The sequence below is a fragment of the Mirounga angustirostris genome, unplaced genomic scaffold, assembly GCF_029215605.1.
Source record: "Mirounga angustirostris isolate CCGP_5_RB_7025 unplaced genomic scaffold, mMirAng1.0.hap1 SCAF_9, whole genome shotgun sequence".
Taxonomy (NCBI): domain Eukaryota; kingdom Metazoa; phylum Chordata; class Mammalia; order Carnivora; family Phocidae; genus Mirounga; species Mirounga angustirostris.
The window spans coordinates 8,493,329-8,515,684 of NW_026991717.1; positions in this window are offsets into that span (position 1 = coordinate 8,493,329).

Sequence of the window (22,356 nt, forward strand, 5' to 3'; positions counted from 1 at the left end):
AAATGTAACTTTGAGCAAAACATAAAGAAATGGAAACACCACGTAAGAAAAGATTTTTTCATCATGGAACTTTCTTTACAGATTACCACTGCTTAAATCTTTCTCTCATCTTGAATGAATTTCCTTTTAAAAATCAATTTTCAGGGGCACCTGGGGCTCAGGCAATTAAGCGTCCAAATCTTGGTTTCGGCTCAGGCCATGGTCTCATGGGTCATGAGATCGCACTCTCTCTCTCAAATAAATAAATAAATATTTTTTTAAAAATTAATTTTCAAATTTGTTTTATCCTTTGTTTTTAAGTTCAGGAAAAGAAGGTCAGAAACTACTCAGAGGTTATTACCAAAATGAAAGCCATTGGTAAAAAAAAAAAAAAATCAGTTTTTTATACCATGGTGACAGTACCGACTTAAAGCTTCTAGATCCATGCTTACTCATTATTCTCCTTTTTCAGAAATATTTTCATTCCTTTAAAATTTTTTACATAAACTTTTTTATTTCAGAACAGTTTTAGACTTACAGTATTGTTGCAAAGATACTAGTTCCCATATACCGACACTCAGTTTTTCTTATAAATAATATCTTACATTGGAAGGCTATATTCATTATAATTAATACACCAATAATGCTATGGTATTATTAACTGGAGTCTATGCATTGATTTCTGTTCTAGGATCACATTACACTTGTGGTATGTCTTCTTAGGCTCTTCTTAACTGTGACTCATTTATTTTGACAAATATTCACCATACTTGGGGTTTTCTTAGGTGTTAAACTAGTAAGAGTTGGCAATTAGGTTCTACTGCATTTGCCAATTTCATTTGATTGAAGAGCAGCATTGAGGGCTATTCTCAAAATGACTCTGAGTCTTGCATCTGTTTTTTTTTTTTTTTAAGATTTTATTTATTTATCTGAGAGAATGGGGGACAGAGAGCATGAGAGGGGAAGGGTCAGAGGGAGAAGCAGACCCCCTGCTGAGCAGGGAGCCCGATGTGGGACTCGATCCTGGGACTCCAGAATCATGACCTGAGCCGAAGGCAGTTGCTTAACCAACTGAGCCACCCAGGCGCCCTTGCATCTGGTTTAATAGGGATGTGTATCAGAATGATGTCAGCCAGATGAAAAAGGGAGTGAATGGTAGCACATGAGCTTGATGTTGGTTTCACCCAGGCTGTTTAAAATATAAATAAAATAGAAATAATTACCCCTTGCATTTATTAGTTTACAATACATTTCTGAGGCTATAGTCCTGCATGCATGAAACTTCACCAGTAATGTATGCCATCTCTCTCATCCATCTGAAATTCATTGAACAGATATTGTGTGCTGGGTTCTCGGCTGATTAATGGGGAAGGGAGATAAACTGGACATGGACCCTGTACCCATAACTTGGTATCAGCATAAGAATTATGAATAGTATTATTTATAGAAAAGGACCTTGTATAGAAAAGTTGATCACTGTGGAACTGATCAGAAAAGGTTTTTTTTGTTTGTTTTTTGTTTTTTTGTTTTTTTTTTTTGTGTGTGTGTGTGTGTGTGTTAAAGTCGGACTGGAGTTAATTGTCCAGATAGGCAGGAAAAAAGAAAAGAAAAGAAGAGGTATGAGAGAAAGGGCTAGTTCAAACTTGCATGGATTGTTGGGGATGAGAATAGGGAACATAAAGGCAAAGTGATGTTCTTTGCCAGGAAGCCACTTACCTTGGGTCTTCTTTGCCTATATGCACCCCATCTATTCTATATTCTAAGCCAATATATAGGTTTTCAAAACTTGGAAAGGGGTACTCTTGGCCCAACAATTAATTAAGATTGATAGAATCTTGATGCTTGGCTTAAATTGGCTGGACTTCTTTCTGCTCCAAACTATGACAATTTTGAAGCTGATTTGTGAGCGTAGCTTGTAGGATTTATTTTATCATTTCAACGTTACACCACAGTGCTCTCTCTGGGAATTCAAATGCAAGAATGGGAGAAGGAAATTAATATATTCTAAGGATGACATTAAGCCAAGCTCTAGGCTAGCTGCTTTTCAAATATATCTCGTTTAACTTCATCATGAATTGGGAAAGCATGTTGCAAACTTGAAATATTACCAGAGAAAAAGTCATACACATTTTGGCTCTCCCTCTTAGAAGGTTCACCAGGACACAGGGAGTAAGATGTTCTATCTGCCTTGACTTCCACAAGTGGGGTCTATGCAAAATATAATAATGCCTCAAAGGTATCCATCTCTAATGCCTTGATCTTGTAAATAGGTTGCTCTATAAGGCAAAAGGGATCTCTGCAAATAATATTAAGGTTGCTGACCTTAAAATAAATACATGAGGCAACTTCCTGGCTCAGTCCATAGTATATGAGACTCTTTTTTTTTTTTATTCTTATGTTAATCCCCATACATTACATCATTAGTTTTAGATGAAGTGTTCCATGATTCATTGTTTGTGCATAACACCCAGTGGTCCATGCAGAATGTGCCCTCCTCAATACCCACCACCAGGCTAACCCATCCTCCCAACCCCCTCCCCTCTAGAACCCTGTTTGTTTTTCAGAGTCCATCGTCTCTCATGGTTCGTCTACCCCTCCGATTTCCCCCGCTTCATTCTTCCCCTCCCGCTACCTTCTTCTTCTTTTTTTATTCTTAACATATATTGCATTATTTGTTTCAGAGGTACAGATCTGAGATTCAACAGTCTTGCACAATTCACAGCGCTTACCAGAGCACATACCCTCCCGAGTGTCTATCACCCAGTCACGCCATCCCTCCTACCCCACCCCCCACTCCAGCAACCCTCAGTTTGTTTCCTGCGATTAAGAATTCCTCATATCAGTGAGATCATATGATACATGTCTTTCTCTGTTTGACTTATTTCACTCAACATAATACCCTCCAGTTCCATCCATGTCGTTGCAAATGGCAAGATCTCATTCCTTTTGATGGCTGCATAATATTCCATTGTGTATATATATACCACCTCTTCTTTATCCATTCATCTGTCGATGGACATCTTGGCTCTTTCCAGTTTGGCTATTGTGGACATTGCTGCTATAAACATCAGGGTCCACGTACCCTTTCGGATCCCTACTTTTGTATCTTTGGGGTAAATACCCAGTAGTGCAATTGCTGGATCATATGGTAGCTCTATTTTCAACTTTTTGAGGAACCTCCATACAGTTTTCCAGAGTGGCTGCACCAGCTTGCATTCCCACCAACAGTGTAGGAGGGTTCCCCTTTCTCTGCATCCCCGCCAACATCTGTCGTTTCCTGACTTGTTAATTTTAGCCATTCTGACTGGTGTGAGGTGGTATCTCATTGAGGTTTTGATTTGGATTTCCCTGATGCCGAGCAATTTGAGCACTTTTTCATGTGTCTGTTGGCCATTTGGATGTCTTCTTTGGAAAAATGTCTGTTCATGTCTTCTGCCCGTTTCTTGATTGGATTCTTTGTTCTTTGAGTGTTGAGTTTGATGAGTTCTTTATAGATTTTGGATACTAGCTCTTTATCTGATATGTCATTTGCAACTATCTTCTCCCATTCTGTCGGTTGTCTTTTGGTTTTGTTGACTGTTTCTTTTGCTGTGCAAAAACTTTTTATCTTGATGAAGTCCCAATAGTTCATTTTTGCCCTTGCTTTCCTTGCCTTTGGCGATGTTTCTAGGAAGAAGTTGCTGTGGCTGAGGTCGAAGAGGTTGCTGCCTGTGTTCTCCTTTAGGATTTTGATAGACTCCTGTCTCACATTGAGGTCTTTCAACCATTTGGAGTCTATTTTTGTGTGTGGTGTAAGGAAATGGTCCAGTTTCATTCTTCTGCATGTGGCTATCCAGTTTTCACAACACCATTTGTTGAAGAGACTGTCTTTGTTCCATTGGACATTCTTTCCTGCTTTGTCAAAGATGAGTTGACCATAGAGTTGAGGGTCCATTTCTGGGCTCTCTATTCTGTTCCATTGATCTATGTGTCTGTTTTTGTGCCAGTACCATGCTGTCTTGATGATGACAGCTTTGTAATAGAGCTGGAAATCCGGAATTGTGATGCCGCCGGCTTTGCTTCTCTTTTTCAACATTCCTCTGGCTATGTGGAGTCTTTTCTGGTTCCATACACATTTTAGGATTATCTATTCCATTTCTTTGAAAAAAGTGGATGGCATTTTGATGGGGATTGCTTTGAATGTGTAGATTGCTCTAGGTAGCATTGACATCTTCACAATATTTGTTCTTCCAATCCATGAGCATGGAACGTTTTTCCATTTCTTTGTGTCTTCCTCAATTTCTTTCATGAGTATTTTATAGCTTTCTGAGTACAGATCCTTTGTCTCTTTGGTTAGATTTATTCCTAGGTATCTTATGGTTTTGGGTGCAATTGTAAATGGGATCAACTCCTTAATTTCTCTTTCTTCTGTCTTGTTGTTGGTGTATAGGAATGCCACTGACTTCTGTGCATTGATTTTATATCCTGCCACTTTACTGAATTCCTGTATGAGTTCTAGCAGTTTTGGGGTGGAGTCTCTTGGGTTTTCCACATAAAGTATCATATCATCTGCAAAGAGTGAGAGTTTGACTTCTTCTTTGCCAATTTGGATGCCTTTGATTTCTTTTTGTTGTCTGATTGCTGTGGCTAGGAATTCCAATACTATGTTGAATAGCAGTGTTGATAGTGGACATCCCTGCCGCATTCCTGACCTTAGGGGGAAAGCTCTCAGTTTTTCCCCATTGAGAATGATATTCGCTGTAGGTTTTTCATAGATGGCTTTTATGATATTGAGGTATGTACCCTCTATGCCTATACTCTGAAGAGTTTTGATCAAGAAAGGATGCTGTACTTTGTCAAAAGCTTTTTCTGCATCTATTGAGAGGATCATATGATTCTTGTTCTTTCTTTTGTTAATGTACTGTATCACATTGATTGATTTGCGGATGTTGAACCAACCTTGCAGCCCAGGGATAAATCCCAGTGGTCATGGTGAATAATCCTTTTAATGTACTGTTGGATCCTATTGGCTAGTATTTTGGTGAGAATTTTTGCATCCATGTTCATCAGGGATATTGGTCTGTAATTCTCCTTTTTGATGGGGTCTTTGTCTGGTTTTGGGATCAAGGTCATGCTGGCCTCATAAAATGAGTTTGGAAGTTTTCCTGCCATTTCTATTTTTTGGAACAGTTTCAGAAGAATAGGTATTAATTCTTCTTGAAATGTTTGGTAGAATTCCCTTGGGAAGCCATCTGGCCCTGGGCTTTTGTTTGTTGGGAGATTTTTGATGACTGCTTCAATTTCCTTAGTGGTTATAGGTCTGTTCAGGTTTTCTATTTCATCCTGGTTCAGTTTTGGTAGTTGATACATCTCTAGGAATGCCTCCATTTCTTCCAGGTTATCTAATTTGCTGGCATAGAGTTGCTCATAATATGTTCTTAAAATTGTTTGTATTTCTTTGGTGTTGGTTGTGATCTCTCCTCTTTCATTCATGATTTTGTTGATTTGGGTCATTTCTCTTCTCTTTTTGATAAGTCTGGCCAGGGGTTTATCAATCTTGTTAATTCTTTCAAAGAACCAGCTCCTAGTTTCAGTGATCTGTTCTACTGTTCTTTTAGTTTCTATTTCATTGATTTCTGCTCTGATCTTTATTATTTCTCTTCTCCTGCTGGGTTTAGGCTTTATTTGCTGTTCTTTCTCCAGCTCCTTTAGGTGTAGGGTTAGGTTGTGTATTTGAGACCTTTCTTGTTTCTTGAGAAAGGCTTGTATTGCTATATACTTTCCTCTTAGGACTGCCTTTGCTGCATCCCAAAGATTTTGAATAGTTGTGTTTTCATTTTCATTGGTTTCCATGTATTTTTTTAATTCTTCTTTAATTTCCTGGTTGACCCATTAATTCTTCAGTAGGATGCTCTTTAGCCTCCATGTATTTGAGTTCTTTCCGACTTTCCTCTTGTGATTGAGTTCTAGTTTCAAAGCATTGTGGTCTGAAAATAGGCAGGGAATGATTCCAATCTTTTGGTACCAGTTGAGACCTGATTTATGACCTAGGATGTGATCGATTCTGGAGAATGTTCCATGGGCACTAGAGAAGAATGTGTATTCCTTTGCTTTGGGGTGGAATGTTCTGAATATGTCTGTGAAGTCCATTTGGTCCAGTGTGTCATTTAAAGTCTTTATTTCCTTGTTGATCTTTTGCTTAGATGATCTGTCCATTTCAGTGAGGGGGGGTGTTAAAGTCCCCCACTATTATTGTATTGTTGTCGATGTGTTTCTTTGCTTTTGTTATTAATTGCCTTATATAATTGGCTGCTCCCATGTTAGGGGCATAGATGTTTACAATTGTTAGACCTTCTTGTTGGATAGATCCTTTAAGTAGGATATAGTGTCCTTCCTCATCTCTTATTACAGTCTTTGGTTTAAAATCTAATTTGTCTGATATAAGGATTGCCACCCCAGCTTTCTTTTGGTGTTCATTAGCACGGTAAATGGTTTTCCACCCCCTCACTTTCAATCTGGGGGTGTCTTTGTTTCTAAAATGAGTCTCTTGCAGACAGCATATCGATGGGTCTTGTTTTTTAATCCAGTCTGATAGCCTGTGTCTTTTGATTGGGGCATTGAGCCCATTTACATTCAGGGTAACTATTGAAAGATAGGAATTAGTGCCATTGTATTGCCTGTGAGGTGACTTTTACCGTATATTGTCTGTGTTCCTTTCTGGTCTATGTTGCTTTTAGGCTCTCTCTTTGCTTAGAGGACCCCTTTCAAGATTTCTTGTAGGGCTGGTTTTGTGTTTGCAAATTCCTTTAGTTTTTGTTTGTCCTGGAAGCTTTTTATCTCTCCTTCAATTTTCAATGACAGCCTAGCTGGATAGAGTATTCTTGGCTGCATATTTTTCTCATTTAGTGCTCTGAATATATCCTGCCAGTCCTTTCTGGCCTGCCAGGTCTCTGTGGATAGGTCTGTTGCCAATCTAATATTTCTACCCTTGTAGGTTACATATCTCTTCTCCCGAGCTGCTTTCAGGATTTTCTCTTTGTCTATGAGACTCGTAAGTTTTACTATTAGATGTCGGGGTGTTGACCTATTTTTATTGATTTTGAGAGGGGTTCTCTGTGCTTCCTGGATTTTGGTGGCTGTTTCCTTCCCCAAATTAGGGAAGTTCTCTGCTATAATTTGCTCCATTATACCTTCTGGCCCTCTCTCTCTTTCTTCTTCTGGGATCCCAATTATTCTAATGTTGTTTCATCTTATGGTATCACTTATCTCTCGAATTCTGCCCTCGTGATCCAGTAGTTGTTTATCTCTCTTTTTCTCAGCTTCTTTATTTTCCATCATTTCATCTTCTATATTACTGATTCTCTCTTCTGCCTCATTTATTCTAGCAGTTAGCGCCCCCATTTTTGATTGCACCTCATTAATAGCCTTTTTGATTTCGACTTGGTTGGATTTTTGTTCTTTTACTTCTCCAGAAAGGGTTTCTCTAATAACTTCCATATTTTTTTCAAGCCCAGCTAATATCTTTAAAGTGATGATTCTGAACTCTAGATCTGACATCGTACTAATGTCCGTATTGAGTAGGTCCGTGGCAGTTGGTAATACCTCTTGTTCTTTTTGTTGAGGTGATTTTTTCCGTCTTGTCATTTTGTGCAGAGGAGAACAGATTAATGAGAGAACAAAATGCTAGCAGAGTAACCACGTCCCCAGAAAATATACTCTAAACAAATCAGAAAAGATCTGAAGCAGTGGGAAAAGAAAGGGAAAGAGAGAAAAAAGAAAAAGAAAAAGGTAAAGATAAAAACAAAAACAAACAAAACAAAACAACAACAACAACAAAACCAGAATGTGATCAAATATGATCAGGCTGGTATATAGATCAGTGCCACACACTAGATTTGGGGTGTATTTTGGTCTTTTAGAAGAAAGTGCCTCCCAAAATTTTAAAGAAAGAAAAACTTATATATGTACAAAAATAAGGGTTGATATGATGAAGGGATGGAATATGACTGTAAAGATGGGAATTATAAAAAATTTTATAAAAGGAATTGATACGAAGTTGTTTGAAAAAAGAAAGAAGAAGATTTAATAAAAGAAAAAAAAAAGGGAGAGGATGTGATCAGGCCGGGGAATAGAAAACACCATATACTAGAGATTTAGGGTATATTTTAATCTGTTAGAAGAAACTATCTCAAAATTTTAAAGAGAGAACAACTTATATGTATAAGCCAAAAATACGGGTAACTACTATGAAGGGATAGAATATGACTCTAAAAATGAAAAATAAAAATGTTTTTTTGAAAAAAGGGATTGATAAGATGTTGGTTGAAAAAGGGAAAAAGAAAAATTCAAAAAGAAAAAAAAAAAGAAAAAAAGACAGTTAAAAAACAATTAACTTTGAAAGACTAAAGAATCATGGTAAAAAAGCCATGAATTCTATGTGCAGTATTCCCGTAGCGCTGGAGTTCTGCCGTTCTCATTGATCGGTAAACTTGGTCTTGGCTGGCTGTTCTCGCTGATCTTCTGGGGAGGGGCCTGTTGCCGTGGTTTCCAAATGTCCTTGCCGGAGGCGGAATTGCCCCGCCCTTGCCCCGCCCTTGCCCCCTCCTGGCTAAATAATCTGCTCGGGTTTGCTCTCAGGGGCTTTTGTTCCCTGCGAGCTTTCCTTACAGCTTTGGAGGCGGAGGGTGAAAATGGCGGCCTCCCAATCTCCGCCCCGGAGGAGCCGAGAACTCGGGGCCCCGCTCCTCAGTGAGCCCCCAGAGAAAAGCCGTCAGTCACTCCCATCTCCCCGGTCTCCGGCCGCACTCCGTGCTCACCCGGCCTGTGACCGCGCGTTTCTATCTCTGGCACCGGACCCCGGGTGGAGTCTCCAAACCCAGCAGATCCCTGCGGTGCGCTCCCGCGCGGCTCCTCCCGGGGGAGGAAGGTGAGTCTCTCCAGATCTGCCACTTGTTGGGTCCCTGCTGGAGGAGCAGGGGCCCAACTGTGCCGCGGATCACGGTCAATGGCGACCCCGAGCTGAGAGCCCGCGCCTGGGCTCCGCCTCTGCAGCCGGCTTCCCTGTTCCGTTACCTGGGAGCTCTGCCGCCCTCAGGCACCGCCGGTCTTTCTGTGACCCCGAGGGTCCTGAGACCACACTGTCCCGGAGGGTTCCACCCCCCGCTTAGCCACCAGAGTGACGACCCTCAGCGGAGCAGACTTTTAAAAGTTCCCATTTTGTGCTCCGCGGTTCTATCACTTGCCAGAAGCAGCTGACGGAGGCCCCTCCCCCGCCGTCTATCCTCCCGAATATCGCCTGGGATTCACTTCTCTGCACGTCCTACCTTCCAGAAAGTGGTCGCTTTTCTGATGAGAGAGTTGTTGCTCTTCTTTTCTTCGATCTCCTGTTGAGTTTGTAGGTGTTCGGAATGGTTTGATCCCTATCCAGCTGAATTTCTGAGAGGAGACGAAATCCAGGTCTCCTATTCTTCCGCCATCTTGCTCTGCCCCCCGTATATGAGACTCTTGATCTCAGGGTTGTGAGTTTGAGCCCCATGCTGGGTGTAGAGATTTTTTTAAAAAATAAGGTGGCACCTGGGTGGCTCAATTGGTTAAGTGTCTGGCTCTTGATTTCAGCTCAGGTCATGATCTCATGGATTGTGAGATAGAGCCCCGCGTTGTATGACTCGGTGGGGAGTCTGCTTGAATTCTCTCCCTCTGCCCCTCCCCCCCCAAATAAATAAATCTTTAAAAAAAAAAATAAGGACATTATCCTGGATTATCTAGGTGAGTTCAATCTAATGACATGGGCCCTTAAAATCAGAGTACTGTTTTTGGCTGCAAGCAGAAGAGGGACAAGACAGAAAAGACAGACAGTGATATCAGAGAGATTTGAAACACAAGGATTTGACTGCCCACTGTTGGCTTGGAAGACAAAGAGGGCAATAAACTAGGGAACTCTGTAGTCTCTAGAGACTAAGAATTACTTCTGGCCTCTCTGCCAAACTTAATCCTATAATTGCATGGAACTGAATATGGCCAAGAACCTGAATGTGTTAAGAAGTGGATTTGTGGGGCACCTGGGTGGCTCAGTCAGTTAAGCGTCTGTCTTCAGCTCGGGTCATGATCCCAGGTTCCCTGGATCGAGCCCCAAGTCTGACTTCTTGCTCGGTGGGGAGTCTGCTTCTCCCTCTGCCCTTCACCTCACTTGTGTTATCTCTCAAATAAATAAAATCTTAAAAAAAAAAAAAAAGTGGATTTGTCCCCAGACCCTCAGTAAAGAACACAGTCTCATTTACACCTTGATTTTAATCCAATGAGAACTGTTCTTGTCTTCTAACATATGGGACTGTGAGATAATAGATGGGTATTGTTTTAAGCTACCAGTTTGCTGTAATTTGTTTGGACAGCCAGGGAAAAATAATTCAGGGGTCCATGGCACTGCCCCAAATGGGACATGTGATAGAGTAGGGATGCCTTACTGAATCAGTGGGCCATGGAATAAAGGAGAAGTGAGGACATTTTCTAAGGGCAGAAGCTGGTATGAGCCCTTAGAAACACTTGGTAGCAGAGTCTAGACAAAGCTTCAGATCCAAAGGAGATGGGACTAATGTGAGGACATTTGGAAGGAGAAGGGGACAGGGATGAATAGCAGAGCCAAGAGGGGGTCCCAGACTCTCAACAAAGAACTTCTGAAACAGGATTGTGAGCTTTGTCCACTCAGGAAGAGGAAACCATTAAAAAGTGGGGCTGGATTCCGTATGAACATCACCTCCCTCACTGTAGCCAGATGTTCACAAGAGACCAATCAAGGATACTTGAGCCTTGAGTATCCTGCATTAGCTGGCTGTGCTCATAGGTTGCTTTACCCTGTTGACGGTATAACTGGGCACTTTGCCCTCTGGCTGAGAAGAACCCATGTCCTCAGTTTCTCTTTCATCGATGTAAGCATAGTCTGTGGAGCCACACATCACCGTGGGAAAACTAAACTCTCAGTCTATGCTTGTGATGGATTCCTTGTTATACAAAGGATGGCGTATGGTCATTACTGGATAATCTGGGGCAATGAAAGAGGTAGACCCCAAAAGGCAGAGTCCCCTCCCCATTCGTGGCCACTTCTGCTCATCTTCAGGGCTCAGTTCTATCCAAACCTCCACCACAATCCTACCTCAATGCCCAGACTGGCTTAACCTGCAGCCTCCCTTCTGATGGTGCTTCCCTACATCAGAGAGCTTACCACACTGCAAAATAACTATATATTTCTACACCCTACTTAGTGAATTTAGAGTGGCTATTGACTATGACACTAACATCTGTCCCTCAGGCAATGGCTGGAACATAGAGAGCTCTCATACTTGTTTTGCAGTAAAGTCATATTACCTTGAATTTCTCTTTCTTAAGGCTGTGCTCTTGACCATGAGATTGTTGTTGGAGCCACTGCAGGAGCATCCCAGGCCAGCTTAGACTGGGTTTAATTTCCCCAGGCTGTACTGTTTAGGCTAGCTTTTGGCACTTCTACTTTACGTGTTCATGTGAATGGGTTAGCGTGAAACTGGGGTGAATATCATTACCGTTAGGTGACATAAAAATCCAACCTGTTGCACTGATTATTCCTTGAAAAAGAAGTCAAAACACATGATTATCGTGATAAAGCCAGCACATGTGATACGTACTCGCAATATACATGTTACCTGCTTCTCTGTGTGAACCTTGTAGATTTCTACGTGCGTTCATGACAGAGAACACCTGAGCAGCACCTTCGACTCTTAGCTACAGCTCATATGTCACTTTTCTGGCAACAATGCACTCAAGGCCTTAAATGTTAGATCTGCCTCCCAAAATCTATCAGCCTTCTTGGAAGCTACTCACGTCTGTCTCCCTGGCACTGTTGCCAGCTAGGCGTTAATTGTTCACTCTGAATAGAGACCATATGGACTCTAAATACCAAGGTTTGAAATATTCTTTTTCCTTTCATTTTGAAAGGCTTTTACTTGAAATGTGAAAGGTTCTAAACGTTGCTTCATTTCTTAAGGGAAAGAAAAGGGGATGGAAAAAAAGTCTCCCACAAAATGCCGGGAAAATGAAACAAAAAACACACAAGAAAACTTTCCCAATGTGATGTTTTCACTCTCTACTCATTTATAGGCACAATTAGCAAGGAGCTGGCTTTAATGGACACACACAAAAAATAGATTTTAGCTTATTTTACAAACTGGCGGGGGCAGGGGGATCCATCTTCCCAGTGATTGTAGCAGAGAAATGGACCAATTAGTTGAGGCAAAAAGAGGAGAGTGGCAAAGAAATATTCATTGTTTTCTCTTTCAAAACCCCAGCTTGACAATATGTATTTTTCTTAACTGGCTCTGGGATGCTAATTAGCATAACACAGGGCTGAGCTTGGTGCTGGGATATTGGGGCCTTTCTCCCTGGTCTACATTGCTCACTCAGCAGCAAGAGAGACGCACAAAGGGAGGTCACCTCGGGCTCCCCATCAGGTTAAAGCTGTAATGGATACAAATGAGTCCTGTGGTTATTTACCACCACAACACGCTCCACAAAACCCCTTGCATACCAATGTCAAATGATTGGCACATAGGCAGAGGTTCTTTTTTCTGGAATATGGCTTAGAACTACCCCCATCCCTGCCCCTTTTGGTACTTAAGGGAGCATAACACTTAAGGATGGGGAAGGAAATCCCAAAGAGCATCTTTGTGTGGCTGTATAAACTCCAGTGCAACCTCTGGGTCAGGTGGAATCACCTGGACACGCTGGGCTGAGCCATTGACTTTTATGCTGAAATCCCAAAAAACTCACCCAGTACCGTTGCATGCCAAAAGCTATCCTGGCCATTTATGAAATATTCCTCTAGAGTTCCATTCTTTGGAAACTTGTGTCCCTTTAACATAACAAAATGAAACCAGGTAAAATCAAAAGCATGTGTAAGTTTCCTCTAAGGTTGGTCTCCTGCTCTCCAACTATCTTTCAATGCTTTGTAGTCAAGAATTCTATTCTTGACTCGTATCTCTCAGCTCCATCTGGCCAAGTCCAGCCCGTTTCAGATATCATTTCCTTTAGGGACAGTTTCTTGATCAGTCTCCAACCCAGCAAAGTGACTTTCTTAACTTATTCCTTGTAATGCTTTGTATCTTTTCTCTGCTTTGTTCTCTATTTCACAGGGTAACAATTTGTATACTTGTCATATATCCCTAATAAATTTTAACTTTCCTGAAACAACAGGCTTTTGTCACACTCTTTTGTATCCATAAGGCATCCAGCACTGTGTCTGGTACTTAAACTTGCCACGAACTGGTCATCTTTTCCCTGTTCTTCATGTAACCTTGGATATTAACCTATAACTTCTGGCTTCATATTGATTAGGGTTTAGTTTTTCATTATAAAAGATCAATAATCCACACGTGGGTTTCAACTCTTGCCCTTCAGATGAGTCAGGCATATACATGTGGTACTCTACCAAAACCACAAAACCCCAATTGCTTCTCTGGGTTATCCAGGTTTCTGTCTATACTCGCGTGGCAATCTCTTGTCCTTAGTTTTCAACTGCCTTGGGTTTCCCAGACTTGGGTGCATGCTTGGGACAAGGGCAGCTCACACTCTCAAGGCATGACTCTATTTTATATGTGCTCTTCCGACTTCCTCTTTGGCATACTCTTTTATAGTTCCAGAACCCTGGCTCACCACACTACAGTAGTGAAGAAGACGTTCTAACCCCAGGCTCTTGGGATTGCCACCAACTGGGTTACCCACATCTAGTGGTTCTGCAATTTTATTGTAGAGTTTTATCATTCTCTGTAGTTTATAAAGGTCATCCACAGATATACACTGTATTTGGCATATTCTTATCATTTTTTGTTTCTACCAAGAAATAAATGTTCTAAAGCATATGTGACTTGCCGAAGATTGCAGAACTGCCAACTAGAATAAGGAGTTATTTCCTTATTCTCTGACCCTAAGTCCAATGTTCTTCCTCCATAACGTAAGTATAGTTACTTGACCTTAAAATCCTCACATTGCCATGGGCCAAGTTTGCATACTACGTATCAGCCTGTCAGAATAACTGGCCCAGAATCAGATATTTTAATGGTCTTCTGGTCACATTCGTCACTGGTAATTAAGGAAGCAAAGGCAAACCTAAGCCAGGCACATAATAAACCAAGGTCTCCCTGAAGCCAGCTTAGGACAGGAGTGGAGAGGCATCTCCCACAACTTATGCTACTCATTGGGTGACTCGGCTGACTGGTAGAATCAGGAACCAGGGCCAAAGGCTAAAGCAGATGTTCCCACAGTCTTGTAGCCTAAAAGTTAAATGAGACTGTTGACAGAACTTTCCTCAAGAACTAAGGTTTTCTGCTGAGGCCTAGCCCCTCAAACCCACCCTGCTTTGTCTGGTCAGCAACTTGAGATCAAAGTCTTGTACTGGTCGATAGTTTTCTCTGTATTTGCCAATCTCAGGACAGACTGGGAAGTCATCCAGGAGATCTGTGCATCAGACACGAGGCCCTATGTCTTCTCTTCAGAAGCACCAGCATCCTCCAGGTTCAGATCAGGCACCCCAGATTCATAGTGGGGATCAAGATACTGGCAAGTGCAGAGCCTAGATACTGGTGGGTATATATTGGATCATTCAGATCTTGGTTTAAATCCAAGCCTTCACACTTGACAGCTATAGGCTATCGTCACTCTAAAGTGAGGGTAACAATACATGTTTCTTTACTGAGTTGCTAAACATATTACATGAGGTAATTTATATCAAGTCAGTAGGCTACTACTTGGCACATGTAAAGTGCATGGCAAGTACTTGTTTCCCCATCTACTTTACCCATTCCTTTGTAAGTAGACTGAGTGTTCTCAAAAGTAAGTTTGAATTCCTTGGAGGATATGGATCAGAAAGTGCCAGAACCACAATGGGTCAGAAAGTCAAGTGTTTTCTGACTTGGAGACAATGTCTGTGCTCTTCAGGAATTAGAGGTCCCCCTGTGTCTAGAACCAGCAAACTGTGATGTCACAAAGAACCACAGCATCTGGCCAGTGGCCCTGGTGGGGCTGGAGCAGAGACAATTCCCTTTTCCCCCCATCGTGTTCTGTGAAGGTCTGTGTTCTACTTCTGTGTCCAGGACTCTGAGATGAAGAAACAGACTAAATAATCTGGTGAGTCTTTGGTCCGAGGGGGCAGTAACTCACAGACTTTCCATGGATCAAGATCCTTTGGAGCTGCATAAGCCTTATGCTTCGAGAAAAGGTGACATATGAGGAACAGCAGTTTCCCCCCCCCCCCCCCACACACAGGAGATGTGCCCACAAATGCTCTGATTCTCCTTCTACACCCTCTAGACAACACAGGCCCCAGCAGAGCATTGTTCTCATTAGTTACTCCCCTACAACTGGCTTTTAGTACAAAGGCAAAACACAAACTCCATCCCAAGGGGCTGATCCTAACAAGCTAACAGTGTAGAAATAGGCACATACTGAAAATACACAGGGAAAAATAGGATGGTTTTCTTTTTTTTTTTCTAATACTGTCTAATTTTCAAACTAAAGCATGAGTAGAAATAAGACAGGCTAGTTAAGGATGGGCCAGAATAAGGGAATCCACTAGGGAGGCAGGGCCTAGACCTTTCTCCTGTACCTAGAAGAGCAGCAGATGCGGCTGGCCTAGAAAGGATTGGAATCCAGGTAAGCTGGGTAGGACTGAGATCTGTCCCAGAGGTGGAAATCCTTCGAGATTTTTAGAATTCTTTTTGTTTTTTTAAAGATTTATTTATTTATTTATTTGGGGCAGGGTGGGGGGTTGGAGCATGAGCTGGGGGGAGAGGCAGAGGCACAGGGAGAGAATCCTCCGGCAGGCTCCCAGCTGAACATGGACCCCAACTCAGGGCTCAATCCCAGGACCCTGAGATCATGACCTGAGTCCAGATCAAGAGTCAACTGCTTAACTGAGCCACCTAGGCGTCCTGAGATTTTTATTTATTTTATTTTTATTTTTTTTAAGATTTTATTTATTTGACAGAGACACAGCGAAAGAGGGGACACAAGCAGGGGGAGTGGGAGAGGGAGAAGCAGGCTTCTTGCAGAGCAGGGCGCGGATGCAGGGCTCGATCCCAGGACCTGGAATCATGACCTGAGCCGAAGGCAGACGCTTAATGACTGAGCCACCCAGGTGCCCCGCAACCTGAGATTTTTAGAGTTCTTAAGGCCTGGATCTAAATGATCACAGCCAGGTGAGTTCTGACCCTGGATGAATCATGGTTTCACACTCTAGTTATTATTTCCAAACTCATAAATGACCCCCAATTACATTTCAAAGAAGGAAGGTCCCCCCCATGTGTGTATATATGTGCACACACACACACACACACACTATATTATATATAAATTTGGATTTGTTTGGAGAACAAAATAAGTGAATATTAAAGAGAAGCAGATATACTTAAGGTACTTCCTATTACATATCATATTTACCAAGATAGAAATGTAGTTCTCTTTCATGTAGAATGATGCTGGAGATGGGAAGTCAAGACCCAGTATGGAGGTTCCATGGTCCTCAGGGCTCCATGTTCCTTCCACTCCTCAGCTCTTCATTTACATAGATGGGGCCCTCCTTCTCATGGCCTAAATGGCTATATAGATCTGCTGACATTCTGCTTACATTTCAGTTTTAGCTGAAATGGCCCCAGAGTAAGGCCCTGAGAACAAGGGATCTTCAAGCGAAGAAACTACTAGCGTTTCTTTGGAAGTGTAGGGAGGACCAGGAGAGAAATGAAGAATGATATAGGGAGCAAGAGGTAGTTAAAAGATAATTTATTGTTATACCAGCCATCAAAGTGGACAACGGGGGCACAATTGGCAAATCATTTCTGGGCAATTGTATAAAATACACGACTTTAAATTTTCCCACCCAAAGAGTGAGGAAGCTGAAGTGTTTGTATGCCAATTCTAGGAAGCATTGGTTGAGAACTGTCCTTGACTGCGTCAGTTTGCACTTCTGGTATGCCATACACAGGCAGTGGCTCTCCACAGTGCTAGGAAAAGATGGCCCAGACCCAGAGAGGCAAACCCTTGGCTGTTGGAGCTCACTTCAGAGTTCAGGTGAATGCAGGTAGGTCACTGACAGTCTTGACTATAACCTCATTGGCCAGAACTTAGTCACATGACTACATTTCGTTGTAAGCAATTGGAAAATGTAGTCCTTTATCCAGGTCCATTCATGCCATCTCATAGATAGAGTCTGTTTTTAAGGTGAACAGGGAAAATTGATTTACATTAGGCAACTTGCAGTCTCTATCAAGTTCAGTTAGCAAATGGTGTCTCAGTTATACTCCCTAAAGACAATTAGTGAATGAATTAGATTTGCATTTCAAAGTGGGTTGATTTGTCAAGATATACTTCTTATATCTAGGACTGAAATCATTCTGCCTTTCCTACAGAAACACTTCTGATCAAGGAACACACTAGATATTCCTCCAATAAATATTAATCACCTGATTTGAAGTTTAACACTTAAATATTTTGTTAGCATTCTATTTCTAGCCTGAAAATATATTATGGAGGCATAATTATGTTATAATGATGACTTATGAATTCTTGACATATCAGATAAGTCAGGATCCAGGACCCATGTTCACACCTATTGGGGAAGAAGTCAGTGGGTTGTTTTTTTTTTTTTTTTTAAGAATATCAAGGATGAAGAGGCAAGAATGATCTACTCTGGCTGCGGTTGCTGAACTACTCCAGGGAGTAATCTCAAACATCCAGTGTAATCAGACGCAAACTGACTCAAGCACATGGAGTCTGTATCCCATAGTGAGGAAGTAAGAACAAGCTAAGAGTAGCATGGAGCATATGAGGCATTAGGGTCAGAAAAACTAGCTGGAATAGAGAAGGTGCAGAATCTCAAATCATCCTGTCTCTGGAGGTACTGTTATGAATTCTAATATAATCTAAGCCAGAAATGAAACCCAGAAGCTTTTTTCTGGAGGCACAGGGCAGGTTGTGATAATGGGATAATTATAGATCAAGAAGGATCATGGGCTTAGAAAGGTGACACATACACCTTTATATCACAGTGCCTTACCCAGGACTTAGTGCAGAAATCAGTAACTATCAGTTGAAAAAAATGGATGAATGAGTAATGAATTTCCAGGTTTCCATTTGATTCAAAGACTGAGCAAGGCTGCTTTGGAAAGTGGCCGATGAAGAAACTATGTTATTTACCTGCATTTTGTTTTTCTTCTTGTAGTTGCTAATTCTGAATCAATCAATCAATCAAATGCTTGCAAATACAACAAGAAAACATGACTTAGAAAATGGTATAGTACTGACTAAAGTAGAATTGGGATTCAGAAGATGAGAGATGAATCTTCTCTGAGCCACGGCCATGGAGGAGAAATGGGCATTTCTTACAATTAGGACTGGCTCAAGTTAAGGTGGGAAACTAGAAATTTGAAATGTGCTTTGAAGTTTTCCCCCTTGTAACAGTCATTAGTTTCATCCAGCAAACATTCCCAGCTCCACCTGCCAGGATCACTATGGTCAGAAGAGATCATGTGGGTGGTTCTAGCCAATGAGATGTGAGCATAAGAACAGTGTGATTTCTGGGCTGAAACTCTGGCCCTCCACACCTTGCTTTTCCCTCTGCCACAGCTGCCCACAGAGTTCCAGGGAATGACTGTGTTGTCCATCTCAGTCTTTTTTTTTTTTTTTTTTTTTTTTTAGATTTTATTTATTTGACACAAAGAGAGAGAGAAGAGAACAAGCAGGGGGAGCAGCAGAGGGAGAGGGAGAAGCAGATTCCCTGCTGAGCAAGAAGGCTGATGCGGGGCTCAATCCCAGGGCACTGGAACCATGACCTGAGCTAAAGGCAGACACTTAACCAACTGAGCCACCCAGACACCCCTGTCAGCCTCAGTCTTGAGTTAGGATCATGCAGAGCTGAGCCCCAGCCAACACATGGTCGCTATGCAGCATGACAGGAAATACTGTTGTTGTTTGAAGCCTTGGTTTGGGGTTGTTTGTTACCACAAAGTAATCTAACCTATCCTGACTGATCTCACCTATCCTGACTGATTCCACTCTGGGGAGAGTTTATCAAACTTTCTGTTGCGCACTGCAAATTCTATTGATTTCTCCCATGGCCCTTTCTTTCTTCTTCTTCTCTTTTGAGGGGGGTGGAATCCATTTATTTCCCTAAAGAGACCCTTTACTGGACATGAAAACTTTTTTTTTTTCTTTTTTCTGCCACTGCTACAAGAGGAAAACTTTCCCTGGGAATCTGATCCTTTTTCTTTATGAGTTCCTGGGTTCAGAACAAAGGAATCCTGTTTCAGAGAGATCAAAATGACTCTGCACTTCTTTCCTTGCTACTCTTCCTGACCACTGGCTGCTGGATTGAGTAAAGATGGGCAAGAGTTTCATCTGAACACTAAAACCTGTTCCTGCCTATATGTGCACATCACACATGCTCCAGTCCCCAGGAATCCTCCAAATTATCTGCAGCAGAATATGCCATGAGTGGCCCAAGGACCACCTTCCTTGCCCACAAAGAGTTCATAACACGGTGAGACTGATGCTTGCAAATACAACAAGAAAACATGACTTAGAAAATGGTATAGTACTGACTAAAGTAGGATTGGGATTCAGAAGATGAGAGATGAATCTTCTCTGAGCCACGGCCATGGAGGAGAAATGGGCATTTCTTACAATTAGGACTGGCTCAAGTTAAGGTGGGAATAGAAATGTAACTGTGTGGAATAAGACAGATGGACACTGCCCAAGCCACTTTGAAGCCTAACTTTCACCATATGATCCCTATGCCCCGATATGCCAGTTGTTATAAAGGGATAGAAGTTATAAAGTGATAGAAGGACAGGGATTCCTGCCTTTCGAACAGAACCTTACAAAATTGCTTCATGAGCATTTGGCACTGTTCCCAGCTCTGCTCTGAACACTGCAAGAGACAGCTTTTCCTAGTGGAAACCTCGTTTACAGCTTCAGCTTAATTCTATTTCCATGCCGGCAACCGTATGCTTATCAGAGAAAAAAGAGAAGCAAGGAGAAGAAGCCGGCTGTCCCCAAACCATTGTGCAATCTTTGCTCTTGGGGCTGGCTCTTCCCTGCCTCCATTCTTTTATCCCCTTTTATAATATTATTCATTGTGTTAAATCTTCATTAACATGCTGGACCCAATATTACCAAGGAATGTTCTCTTCTCTCAATCTTATTATGCCCAGGCTGTTGTTGGAATTATATTTATTTTATTTTTGCCTGTTGGTATTTTCCTAGCTTCATTTTTGAGAGTTTTATTAAAAAACAAACAAACAAAAAACTTCAGTGCAGGCCCTGGGACAGAATGAAATGGCATTGCCAGAAAAATTGATGGGTTTGAGGAGGAGGTTGCCATAGAAACCTCTTAGGTTTTGATGATGGAAGATGATAGCACATCTTCGGGAAAGAACTTGAAACTATAAGGATGCTTGACCCTTTATTGCGGCACATAGCAAAGGGCCTAGAATTGAGCTTCCAAACAGTACAATGGGGCAGCCTTTTGCATTTCTTTTATAACACACACGCACACACATTTTTATAAATAAACAGTGATCTCTGACCTCTACGATAGGAGTCCAGTGCTTGGAAACATGGTAGGGGTAGACGGAAATGAAGTATTTCAGAACATATTTCCTTGAGGGGAAGACTTGATCTTGGTTAGAGGGTCAAGGATGAGGTTGTAAATAAATTCACACACTAGATGTCTGGTTGTTTAGTTCCTCATTTTCTCAACCCCCGTTATGTTGGTCACTGTTAGGAAGCTTCTAACTTCTTGTTCATTTCAAGTGGAATTAAGGAAAGAAATAATGAATGGTTGAAGACATGGTGAGATCAATTGGAATGATGGAATTAATTGATCTTAAGACATTCTCATGAAAACAGTGTGGGACCTTCATACTTTCTTTAAGCTGCTGTGGGGCACAACTTAAAAAAAAAGTGGTTATTCTTGTGAAAAATGTCTTGAGGTTTCATAAAATTTGCAAATTGTGTATGGCCACCACACATTGCAAGTTGTTAGGGAGCCTGAGTAATTTCCTTTGCTCTGATACTAAGTTGCTCTTTGATCTTGGACAGAGCACTCTATTTGCTGGGCTTTGAGTGACCCCGTGAAAGGGTTGGACTAAAGTCAAGGGCATGTTCCAAATTATAGAGATTATAAAATAAACCTCAGCTTTGCCATTTCTACTTATAGCGGGTGTGTACCTTTCTCATGAAACTACATCCTTGGGTTATTTTTAACCCCTAGAGTTGTCCCTGGCCAGTGAGCAGTATCTGGTGCTTTTTCCCAAAGACTGGCTTCCTTTTGACTCTGCATAGGCAATCATGCAGAAAAACGATCGATAAGAAACACTAATTGTTTGAGGGCTAGAAACACACCAGAGTGAGGTTGTGTTTAAAAGATTTACAAAGAGATTTATAACTGCCACAGCACTGCAAAATGAGAAATTGACTCCTAAGATTGAAGTATGGATCCCAAAGATGGTTTAGTTTCATACTGTCCGCCTTTTGAGAAAGTGAGGTGTACGGATGAATTATTTTGATGTTGCTGACTTTGAGGGAACCTGCGGCTACACTTGACCTGTTGAGGTGCCTGTGACAACACAGAGTCATGTAGAGTGGCATTAATGTCCCATAAGTACAGCTGTCCAGCTGATCAGCCTGTCAAGAAGATTGACATATGTCTGGCATTAGCAGCCAGTTATAGTTTTTCATCACCATTATTCCTATATTGAGTCACTTATTTTGAAAATGTGAATTTAATATAATTGATGTATTCATGAATCATTTGATCATAATGCAAATTTTGGATTTGCTTATTTATGATTTTGTTCACATCTATGAGAAACACTAGGTGAACACAGAAAACTGTCTGAGTCATATAAGAATATAGAAAATACACACACACACACACACAGACCTTAAAAATCTACCAGGGAACTCAATTCACCTGTGTGTTGTGAGCCACACGTATCCATACCTAGTGTTAAATTTTCTGTCTGATTTCAGATAACTCTCCCTCCACCACTTCACAAGAATGCATGAGCTACAATCCTTCTGACTCCTAATTCCAGAAGCAAACTTCAGGTCTTAGTTAAGGTGAAGTGTCATATTTCTTATAGTGTTTACAGATTGGTTACCCATTTCCCATATGTAAAACTATGCTACCCTGTTTATTAGATTTCTATCTTATTTTTGTTTATCATATGTCTCTTTTTGAGTGATTTATCCTTTTTTTTAAAAAAAATATTTTATTTATTTGAGAGAGAGAACAAGGGAGAGTGCAAGGGGAGGGGGGCAGAGAGAGGGAGAGAGAATCCCAAGCTGACGCCCCGCTGAGCATGGAGGCATGGAGGCCCAGTG